We start from the raw sequence: 10,679 nt of genomic DNA, 5'->3' as shown, positions 1-10,679 counted from the left end.
TTTATTTTTGTGATGTTTCATATTTTATAGTAAAATCTAAATCTTCCAGTGGCTAGCAGTAACCAAATGGTGCCTTTTTCAACAAAGGAAGGGCTGCCTAGGATCCATAAATATTTTGCTCTGTCTCTGCTTCAACTCTTTCTCTCTCTCCTTTAAATTCTATGAGAAATCTGAGACTTTTTCTTGGTTCATTTAAAATATCAGATGTAGGTGAGGTCATCAATCATAGATCCAAAATGTATTGTACATGCAATCAGCCAGAAAAGAATGTTTGCTGACCCAATTCCATTTTTTGTTAGGCACAGATGCAACAAGGCATGTCATTATCACATGTCTCATAGGACAAGAAGGAGTAAAATGGAATAGTTCCATTTCATTTTATGTATCAGATGTATTGTGGTATAGTGGCAAAAGCTTTGGCCTTAGGAGCAGGAAATTTTGAATTCAGATCCATTCTCTTCTACTGACTAGCTATGTGATTCTTGGTAAGTCACTTAACTAACCTCTTTGAATCTCATTTTCCTCATCAGTAAAATCAGTACTACTCATTTCACAGTTGTTATGGTAGAAAAAAAAAAAGAAGCCGAGTTTCATCCAGACAAATGATTTATTTAGGAATGTATGTGGTTGGTTGCAAAACAAACCTGGACCAAAGCTCTCAGTAGCCAAGCCCTGAAGCTTGGTTTCTACACAGTTAACATACAATTTGGAGAAAGTGAAAAATAGGAAAAGCAGGATTATAGGGATTGAGACATCTGTTTTCTTATTGGGGGAAATATCGGGAGACACTGAGGTGAAAGGGAGAAGGGGTAGTTTTGTGAAATTCCTTAAGTTGGGTAACCTTTGGGAGGGAAGTAACCTTGTGACTCCTCCAAAATCAGGTGACTTAGAAGCAGCTGAAATATGCTTCACAAAATAATGGATAAAGGCAAAATGGAGTAACTCATGTTATTTTTAATGTAACACCTTGTTATTGACAGGATCAAATGAAATAATATTCATAGCTACAAAGCTTTACATAAATTGTAGCTATTGTTACAATGATTAGAATGTCAAGGTGATAGGCACAATGATAGCTATGATTTCTATAGCATTTTCAGGTTTATAAAACTCTTTCCTAGACAAACCTGTGAGCTTTATAAACCTGAAAATGCTAGAAATCATAGCTATATGTTATTCCAATTTTAGAGATAAGGAACCTGAAACTCAGACAGATTAATGATTTTTCCATAGTCACATAGCAAGAAAATTCTGAAATTGGGATTTGAATCTGGGTCTTCCAATTCAAGGCCTACTGGCATCCCCTCTACCCCGCATTGACAAATAGCTGCTGCCCTTAGTATGCCCAGGGTAGATTAGGAAGGAGATGGGCATAGACTATGCCAAGGTAAGAACCAACAGGAAAGTGAATTAAACCTGTTCTATTCTGGCTATAGAGAGCTAGGTGGTGTTGTGGCTAGAGTCCAGCCTGGAGTCAGGAAGATCTGAGTTAAAATTTGGCTTCAGATGCTTCCTAACTGTGTGACCCTGGGCAAGTCACTTAACCCTGTTTACCTCAGGTTCCTTATCTATGAAATGAACTGGAGAAGGAAATGGCAAAACATTCCAGTAGCTCTGCCAAGAAAACCCCTGAAAGGGGTCAGGAAGAGTTGGACATGACTGAAAACAGCATTTTGGCTATCTTACAGCTTTAAAGAATTGAGGTGGTATCTCCTGTTAATAGCCAAGTAGCAAACAGAATAACTCAAAGCCTTCAAGACAGAAATTGCATATTTGAAGAGCATCATTGTCATCCACTTTCACCAACAGGAGACCAGTCTCCAGCAGCTAGGTGGGGAGGAGTAATGTCACCAAGGTCCAGGACAGTAGGACTACTGTGCTGGGATTCAATGATCTTCCTTATTTAGAGACAGCTTTGAAGAGACTGGAGGTCTAAGTTTAACAAAGGTAGAAATGTTTTTTAAAAATTGGAATGGGCTCTTCTCAGCAATACAATGATCTAAGATAATTCCAAAAGACTCATGATGGGAAATACGATCCACACTCAGAGAAAGAACTATGGAATCTGAATGCAGATTGAAGCATACTATTTTTGCCTTTTGTTTTTTCTTTCTCTTGGATTTTTCTTTTTCTGATTTTTCTTAAACAACATGACTAATGTGGAAATATGTTAAAAAAAATTAGAATGAATTAATAACAGTGCCTCTGTCCTAGCCCCCAGAACTGTAACTAGGGATTCTAGGTCAGGGCGAATTTAATTGTGGGCAGGGTAGGGACACGGACAGGTTGTCCCAGTTGGATAAAGACATGCTGGGCACCCCCTGGGAGGAGGCGTAGGGGGAAGGCAGCATGTAACGTGCCTGAGGGTCAGTGTCAGAGGTTCGGGACCTTTGCGACACTGTGACACGGAGCTAGCAGAGGGTCATTGGTCCTGGAGACTGAAGAGAAGGAAGCATCTTGGAAGTCGGCTCCCTGAGGCAAAACTCTAGTTAACCACACTCTGGATGCAGCTTCTCCTATCAGGTCTCCTTCACACACTCACTTTGCTAGCACAGAGATTCTTTCTGGTCTGTGAGTGGTTAGGTACTTTGAATTCAGCAGCCCTTTCTGACTCCACTCCCGGCTTCTCAGAAGTTGCTGGGAAATGAAAAAGGTAGACAGAGGGCTCCAGCTTCCCATGGCCCTGCCTGAGCCGGCCTCGCGCTTTGAAGAAATCACTTGTTTCAAAGCTTTACTTGAAAAGCCCTGGCGTCCTGTACCTCCGCACCCGACTCGGAGAGGTCGAAGCCTTCCCTGAGATCCTGGGCTGAGTACCTTTGGTTGTTCGAGTCGATTCCTATAATGTTTATCTGGTCCTCTCAGTGTACACTGCAGGCCAGAACAAAACAGCCCTGCTAAACAGCGCTGCTATGGAAACCGCAAACACCAGGCAGTCCTGGACCCTGCACTTGGCAGCCAGGCCGGGAGAGAGATAATGGCTTTTGTTGTTATCTATTGGACAGCGATGCTCAGTCAGTTATACCCTCAGGCCTTGGCGAGGGAGAAGCTGACGAGGCGCTCCAAGAGGAAGCTTCCTCAGCCTCAGTGAAGTGGGTCTGTGCTAGCCCATGCAGCTGGGTCACTGGCTAATTATCTCCCTGCAATCCCAGGCTTTCAGTTCTCAGGTGCTACAATATGTACAAGTCTGCAGTAAAGCTAGGCGAACTTAGAGAGCAGCTCCTTTTCCTACTTTCTTTCCCTTTCAGAGGCTCATAAATTCTTACCGGAACCCATGGGGCTAAAATGCATTCTACTGTAGAGGGAACCCAAGGTAATCCGTTCCTCAGCAAATTCCTTAGTGGACTGAAAGTTTCTTGCACCCTGAAAATGCACTCCCGCTGGAGGGAGTGTTATCCTATTCCCAGAGCAGATTACTTGACATTTTCCATTCTGGAATGTATATAGACTCTATAATTCTCCAAAAATATACTTCATATGGATCTCTGAGGGTTATTAAAATCATATGGCTGGCTGGGAAATGTAATAAGAGGGCACATTTACTATACTCAACATTAAAAATAATAATACATGGAAATGAGAAGCCTCTGAGATTGAGTAATTGGATACAAGAGTCTTTCACCTTAAGCTTGCCAGTTCAAATCAAACTTCTTGGCAGGGAGGAGGTGTGGACAAACACAGCTGTGTTTAGATTCTACTGAATGTCTCAGATAATCTTTTTTTCTTCCAAATATTTGGGGTATGAAAAGTGCCTTCTGCATGAAATGCACTCTTCGGTTTTGAACTTGCATGTGATGTGGAATAGTTACTCCATTATGTCTGTGATATCTCAGGAGCTGGTTAAATCTTATATTGGAAAGTTTCTTTTCTAACAACTCTGTTTTCTCCTGTTTCAGAGTTCCATTTTCCAGAAGTAATTGTGGAAGAGTCTTTTAGTTTCTGATTTTTTTGTCCTCATGGTCTTTGGTTTGGGAAGAAATAGATGCTATCTTTCAGAAAGGCAATGGCATAGTGGGATGAAGACCAGACAGGGAAGGGAAGAACTCTAGAACTCAGCTGTGGGCAAGTTACATAAGATCTGCAAACTGGTTTCTTTACCTGTGAAATGGGGACAGTAACACCTCTAATATCTACCGCACTCTGCTATTGTGAGGTTCAGATGTAAGACATTTTGCCAGCCTTTAAACGTTTTCTTAGCCCATGATAGTTCTTGGGGAATTGGATGGGGGTGGGATTGTTTTCTCTTTGTGCTTAATTTGCATAATATACTCTTGCTGCTTTTTGAGAGTGAACTGAAAACCAAATGAAGTAGTCAGTTGGCCCCTAGAGAACCAGGCAATATTCTTCTGTGGAAAGATCTCTTATCTTCTTCAATATGGGTTTCATTATATATTTGCTTTTTGGAGGGGGGAAGGCAGGGCAATTGGGGTTAAGTGACTTGCCCAAGGTCACACAGCTAGTAAGTGTTAAGTGTCTGAGGTCAAATTTGAACTCAGGTCCTCTTAACTCCAGGGCCGGTGCTCTATTCACTGCGCCGCCTAGCTGCCCCTCGATGTAGGTTTAGAAAGGCAACTGGATTGAGGTAAAATATGTAACCCCAAATTGAAATTGGATTAGAGTTCAAGATCCAGTGAGTAACAGGATAGATAAAAGTTCTATAGGAGACCTTAACCTGACGTGTGTGTGATTAATTACATTTCAATCCGATCAGCTTCCTTTGTGATGCTATATAGTTTGTTTTATGCATTTAAAAACATTATTCTAAGAAGGGGTCCACACATGTCACCAGACTACTGAGATAATTCATGACACACAAAAATGTTAAGACATTTCTCTGTTCTAGAGGGGGAGAAGCTCCAGAGATTGTAAAGAAAAAAACCATACGTTGCTTTGTACTGATAATAGAAAGACATGTTCTCAAGTCATTTTAATAGAGGATGGGTTTGCTACTCTATAAAGTCAATAAAGCAGATATGTTTTTTGATGAGTCTCCTCTGTATAGGTAGTGAACAGTAGATGCAGAGAATAAAACCTGATTTAGCATTTCCTGTTAGAGTTATGAAGTCTTCAAGATCTAGCTGTAACCACTGGCCAAACAGGAAAGGGATTCAGGTTTCCCCTACTAATATATGATGATAGCAAAGTTGTGGTCTCAGAAGAGTTCCTTTAGCAGAATCAGCACACCTGTGAGAGGATTCTTCATGTTGGAAGTGTAAGTGAATAATGTTCAAAGCTTTGACTATCGCACATTTTTTTTTTTGCTTGGAAATAGACAGTTTTCTGTTTTCCCTTTTCAAAAAAAATTAACACACTGTGGTCAATATACTTGGGAGTTGGGTGCTAGCTTCTGGGTGTCTGGTGCAAAGATTTTTTCCAGATTTGTGGAAGGGAGCTTAAACAACATGAAGCATAGCACTCATATTTTCCCTGGTAAACATCAGAAACATCTAGAACTGTATAGAAAAGGTAAAAAGCTCCCCATGTAGGTAAGTGCTCAGGCCAATAGTTTCTTTGTTTCACTTAACAAAAATATAAAGACAAAAATGACTTGCACCTGAGCTCATAAAACAGTCAAGACAGTTGTCTCCCTTCTTGTGAGTTACATGCTTATGGTTGATGGTTTCCCAAAAGGGAAACACATTTGGGGTTGCTAGAGCACCAATCCCTGTGTCCCTCAAAGCCTTGAACCTTCATAGTTCATATCATTCCCATTCAGCAGGTTGCTGGAGACAGCTCCTACAGGTTGAGACCTGATTGTTAAATTTTCAGTATGATCACTTATATCACAGAACTAAGATAATTGTATGACCCTGGGCAAGTTATTTAACCTTTCTTTGCCTCAGTTTCCTTATTGTAAAATAGGGATAATAATAGCAATTTATATCTCTGGGTTGTTGTGAGGATAAAATGAGATAAAATTTGTAAAATAAAATGAAATTAAAAGGAGATAAAATTTATAAACCTTAAAGCACTATACAAATGCTATTATTACAATATTATGTATAAATTTAGACTATAGGATTTTTATCATAGGATTATAGATCTAGAATTAAAAGAAAGTCTACCCCCACTCCCAACCCGATTTTACAGATTAGCAACTGAGGTCCAAGGAGGTAAAGTGACTTGTCTAATGTGACATAGGTATGTAAGCATCAGAGGGGGAATTTGAAGCACAGCCCCTCTGCATCCCCCCACCCCCTGCAAGTGCCATTCCTCTCTACCATACCATATGTTCTTCTTACCAGTGTTTAGTTAAATGCAATAAGGAACAATAAACTCAGGGATCCATTGCAGACAGGCTTGGCAGGGTCAGATTGTTGATAATAGGCATGAAATGCTCCTGGAATAAAAACTGACTTTATGCAGGAGGTGTGCCAATCAGGAGATGTCTCTGATGGGCAAAGAATATGAGGAACCCTGTGACATCTTGAATTTCTCTCTGATTATTATTCTGTTCTTATTTCACAGAGCTGAGGTCACTTCAGAAGTTGGGCCTCTTATACTAGAGATTTTGTGGTTCATTTTGTCCTGTTCCAGGCAGGATTCTAGGGGCCACTTGTCATGGTTCCTCCTCGTCAATCAATTCGGTAATGAAAAGGATGAAAGAACCTGCTCATGAGACTTTCCTGATGTTCTGCCTGTCATCAGCACACCTGGAATGTGTACAAATGAAAGGGTATCTTTCCTATTTGACTTAGTACATTATATGGTGTGAAAGGATGCTGGCTCTGAATGAGCCAAGAGGCTCATGCAAAATCATTTTGGCTAGTTTCCCTCTGAGAATGCACCTGCTTGATCAGGGGCCTGTCTGTCCAATTTCAGGGAAAAGCTACATGTGGAAAAGGGCTCTAGCAATGTTGCCACACTGGGATTAACCACCAATAGAATCTGATGCTAACAAACCTTCAGCAGACTTGGTATATGACTCTATAAAGAGGACCATTGACCACTACTTGAATTCGTTTGTTTGGTTTTAGGTCTTGTGCCTTTTCACTAACTGACTTTTGTCTTGAACTCCAAAGTTACTAACTTATATTGAGCATAATGGGGTGGTACCAAGCATACTCATGTCATACAAGATGCCCAGGTTGGGAAATACTGACAACCAGTGACTCATTGACATTCTTCTTAGGGGTTGGCATCTGAGTGAAGATGCATGCTTACATGCATGTAGGGGAAGCGTTCAGGTAGATCTCATAATGGGACCACATTCCTTCTCAAACCCTAGAGGCTCACTTACTACTGGTGTGACATTGGCCAAGTTACTTCCTTAATTTTTTTTAGGACTTAGTTTGTTCCTTTGTAAAATCAGGGGGGTGGACTAGGTAGCCTCCAAGGTCTCTTCCATCATCCAACTCCATGATTATGATTCTTAGTTCAGAAATTAAATACTGTAGCTAGAAAAACAACTCCACAAACCATCCATAGGATGCTGTTTGAATAGTGCTTTAAGCAGGGCAAAGACTTGACAAATATTTGTTGTAAATATTTGTCAAATGAGTGAGTGACTGAATGAACTAGGATTTTAGTATGAAGTCCAGGAAAAGTGTCAAGATTTCATAGTCATCCCCTGGAATATATTGAAATGAATTCTTTTTAGGATTAAAATTTTAAATGAGAGGCTCCAGCAGTTCCATTAGACAAGTCAGACCTACATTCCTTGAAATATACTCTTATCTAACTTCTGGGGGAAGTGAAGAGAGGACATATATGGTCCATTGCTTTGAAGTCAGGGAATATCCATGACAGTTAAAGTGGAATCAATACCCATTTCTTCTGGGGACCCAAGTGCATAGTTTAATTTCCAGGCACGGGGAGAGCCCAGGCACTCAAATTAACAACTCATTTTCTCATACAGAATGTAATGAAATGATAGCTGCATACTAAAAACCAAAGAGAAAAAGAAAGAGGAAAGAGAAGAGGGAGAGGGAGAAGGAGAAGAGGAGAGGGAGAGAGAAATTAGAATGGAAAGAACCTTGTTGTTCTTGGACAGGTTAGTTGCTCTTCCTAAAAATGAGGTAGACAATTATATCATGAACTTGTGAGGGTCAAATTAGGCTGCTGGTTCATTGTGACTGGTAATCAGTGATACTGATAGAAAAGTGGGCTGGGGAATAGAAATCATACATACATACATACATACATACATATATATATCCCTAGGACTCTTTCAAAGTACATACAGATTTGAAAATATATGGGTGTAGGAGGAGTGGTTTAGAATTAATTTGTCTTAGTGGGACTGTAAGAATCATTTAGACAAATTTTTAGCCCATGTAGAAAAGGAATGATTTCATGTTGCTAGGTAGAGGGTCATTGGGAAACATCTCTAATTCAAAAGGGATCTGAATTGGATATTTGTTTGTAAAATATTATCCAGGGCATGTTGGTGACTGCCAGAGGTACAATATTCATTAACAACTGTGAGGTGACAACTCTCCCAGGTTGGTAGGGTGGGTAACTTCTGAACAATGCTGTGTAGTGGGGGTATAGCCTTCATCTCAGAAAGGCTTTATCATCATGGGCTCTGCCTACTACTGTAAGACTGACCCCAGTCAGTGAATCACACAGGATGTCAAAGTTGGAAGGGAACTCAGAGACCATTTGGTGCAATTAGTACCTGACCAAGAATTTCCTCAGTTATATACACAAAGTGGTCATCCACCCTTTATTTGAAGGTCTTAGCTGATTGTGGAAGATTCTGCTTCCTTGGGAAAACCATTCCAATTTTGGATAATTCTAAGTATTAGAAAGATTTTCCTTATATTGAGCCTAATGGGGTGGTACCAAGCATACTCATAACATACAAGATGTCGAAGTTGGGACTTTCTTCTTAGGGCTTGGCATCTGAATGAAGATGCATGGTTACATGCATGTAGGGGACGTCTTCAGGTAGATCTCATAATGGGACCACGTTCCTTCTTAAACCCTAGAGGCTCACCAATGTCTGAGCTGTTTTTGAAAGGCAATTGACAAGAAAACAAGACTTCACGGTGGCTAGCTGCATTCTAGTGGTGGGGAAATGCTGTTGTTATTGCTGCCACTTTCTCCTCTTCCTAGTCCCTAAATCTTCCCCTGTATGTCACTAATATACACCCATAATGGTGATGGAAAAGTGGCTCAGCTTCAGGCAGTTTTTCGGTTTCTCTGTATAAAGGCTGACAGACTTACAATCTCCCTGCTGTCCCTGTCCGGAGTACTAACGATCACAGAAGCCAAAGCTATGTGGCATCCCCACAGCCATAGGCTAAAGCAGTGTATCCCAGGGCAAGTCAGAGTCCTTTGAGTGGAAACCAAGTGTTACAGACATTTCTTTCTGATAGGTTGTAAAGGTAGCCCATTATTATACTAAGACAAATAGCCCACTTCTCCTTTAAACCTTGACGCTCTTAGAGAAAAAGGGAACAGCTTTACAAAATGTAATTAAACCCTTTGAAAACAGAGTGGGGGAACCTGTGTATTTATATGTGGTTGGTGGCTGACCTGACTTCTTGACACACAGTCCTGCATGGATGAGCTCCATATAACCTCTCAACCTTCTAGCTTTTCCCCCAGAAGGCAGTTTTTAGATGGAATACTGCTTAATTTCTCTCTCTGGGACAGAGCTGTCTATTCCTAACAGCTCGCTTCTCTTCGTTCTGACTTCTGCTGTTTTTAATCAACCCCTGCCCCTTTTGCTTTGTTACCTGTGCACTATGTTAGAGTTATTAACTTTGCAGTTTTTATATTTGTAGCTGATTAACCTTGACAAACCAACTGCTTGGAGAGCCCCTCCTATTTAGCCTAATTAACAGATGGTTTGAATAATTCTTAGATAAATTGGTCTGTAGCAGTGTTTCTCATAGTTAAATGACTCAAGTAACAGTTTCAATCCCCTTTAACCAAGGGAGCCAACTGGGCATCTGTGTGGTGCAAAAGAAAACTTGTGAGTACCAGTAATCGATCTAAATCATAGGCATAGGAAAAGGAAAAAAAAAGAGAGGTTGGGGGTGGGGCAGAGAAGGCAGGAACTGAGAAATCAAATAAGGAATAAAGGAGAGTAAATGAAATAAGAATAATAATAATAGCTTAGAAAGCACTTGCTATACGATCTCATTTGGTCCTTATAACAATCTTGTGAGCTAGATGCTATTATTATTCCCATTTTACAAGTGAGGAAATAGAGGTCTGGGGAACTTAAGTGACTTGACCTGGGTCTCACAGCTGGGTCACAGCTTTTCCAACATAATTTCAAATTGTGTCCTATCGCAACTCATAGCTTCATCAGGGTGTATAAGCCTGGCTTCCCAAAGCCCTTTCAATACTTTCTCTTTTATCATCTTTTCCAAGTTGATGAGTGTGAAATGAAACCTCAGAGTCATTTTAATGTATATTTCTCTTATTTGTGACTTGGATCATTAGTTTAACATGGTTGTTGGTCATTTATTTGAACACTGTTCACATCTTTTAATGTTTTTTTTTGTTCATTTTTCAGTTATGTCTGACTGTGAACCCATTTGGAGTTTTCTTGGCAAAGATGCTGGAGTCATTTGCCATTTCCTTCTCCAGCTCATTTTCCATATGAGCAAGCAGAGGGAAATAGGGTTAAGTGATTTGTCCAGGGTCACACAGCTAGTAAGTGTCTGAGGTCAGCTTTGAAATCAGGAAGATGAGTCTTCCTGACTCCAGACTGGGTGCTATAT

This window comes from Petaurus breviceps, unplaced genomic scaffold (genome assembly GCF_028583685.1).
Source record: "Petaurus breviceps papuanus isolate PSGF00001 unplaced genomic scaffold, PetGlider_PUasm1.0 76, whole genome shotgun sequence".
Lineage (NCBI taxonomy): Eukaryota > Metazoa > Chordata > Mammalia > Diprotodontia > Petauridae > Petaurus > Petaurus breviceps.
The sequence above is the reverse complement of the archived record's forward strand: the minus strand, read 5'-3'. Positions refer to the sequence as shown.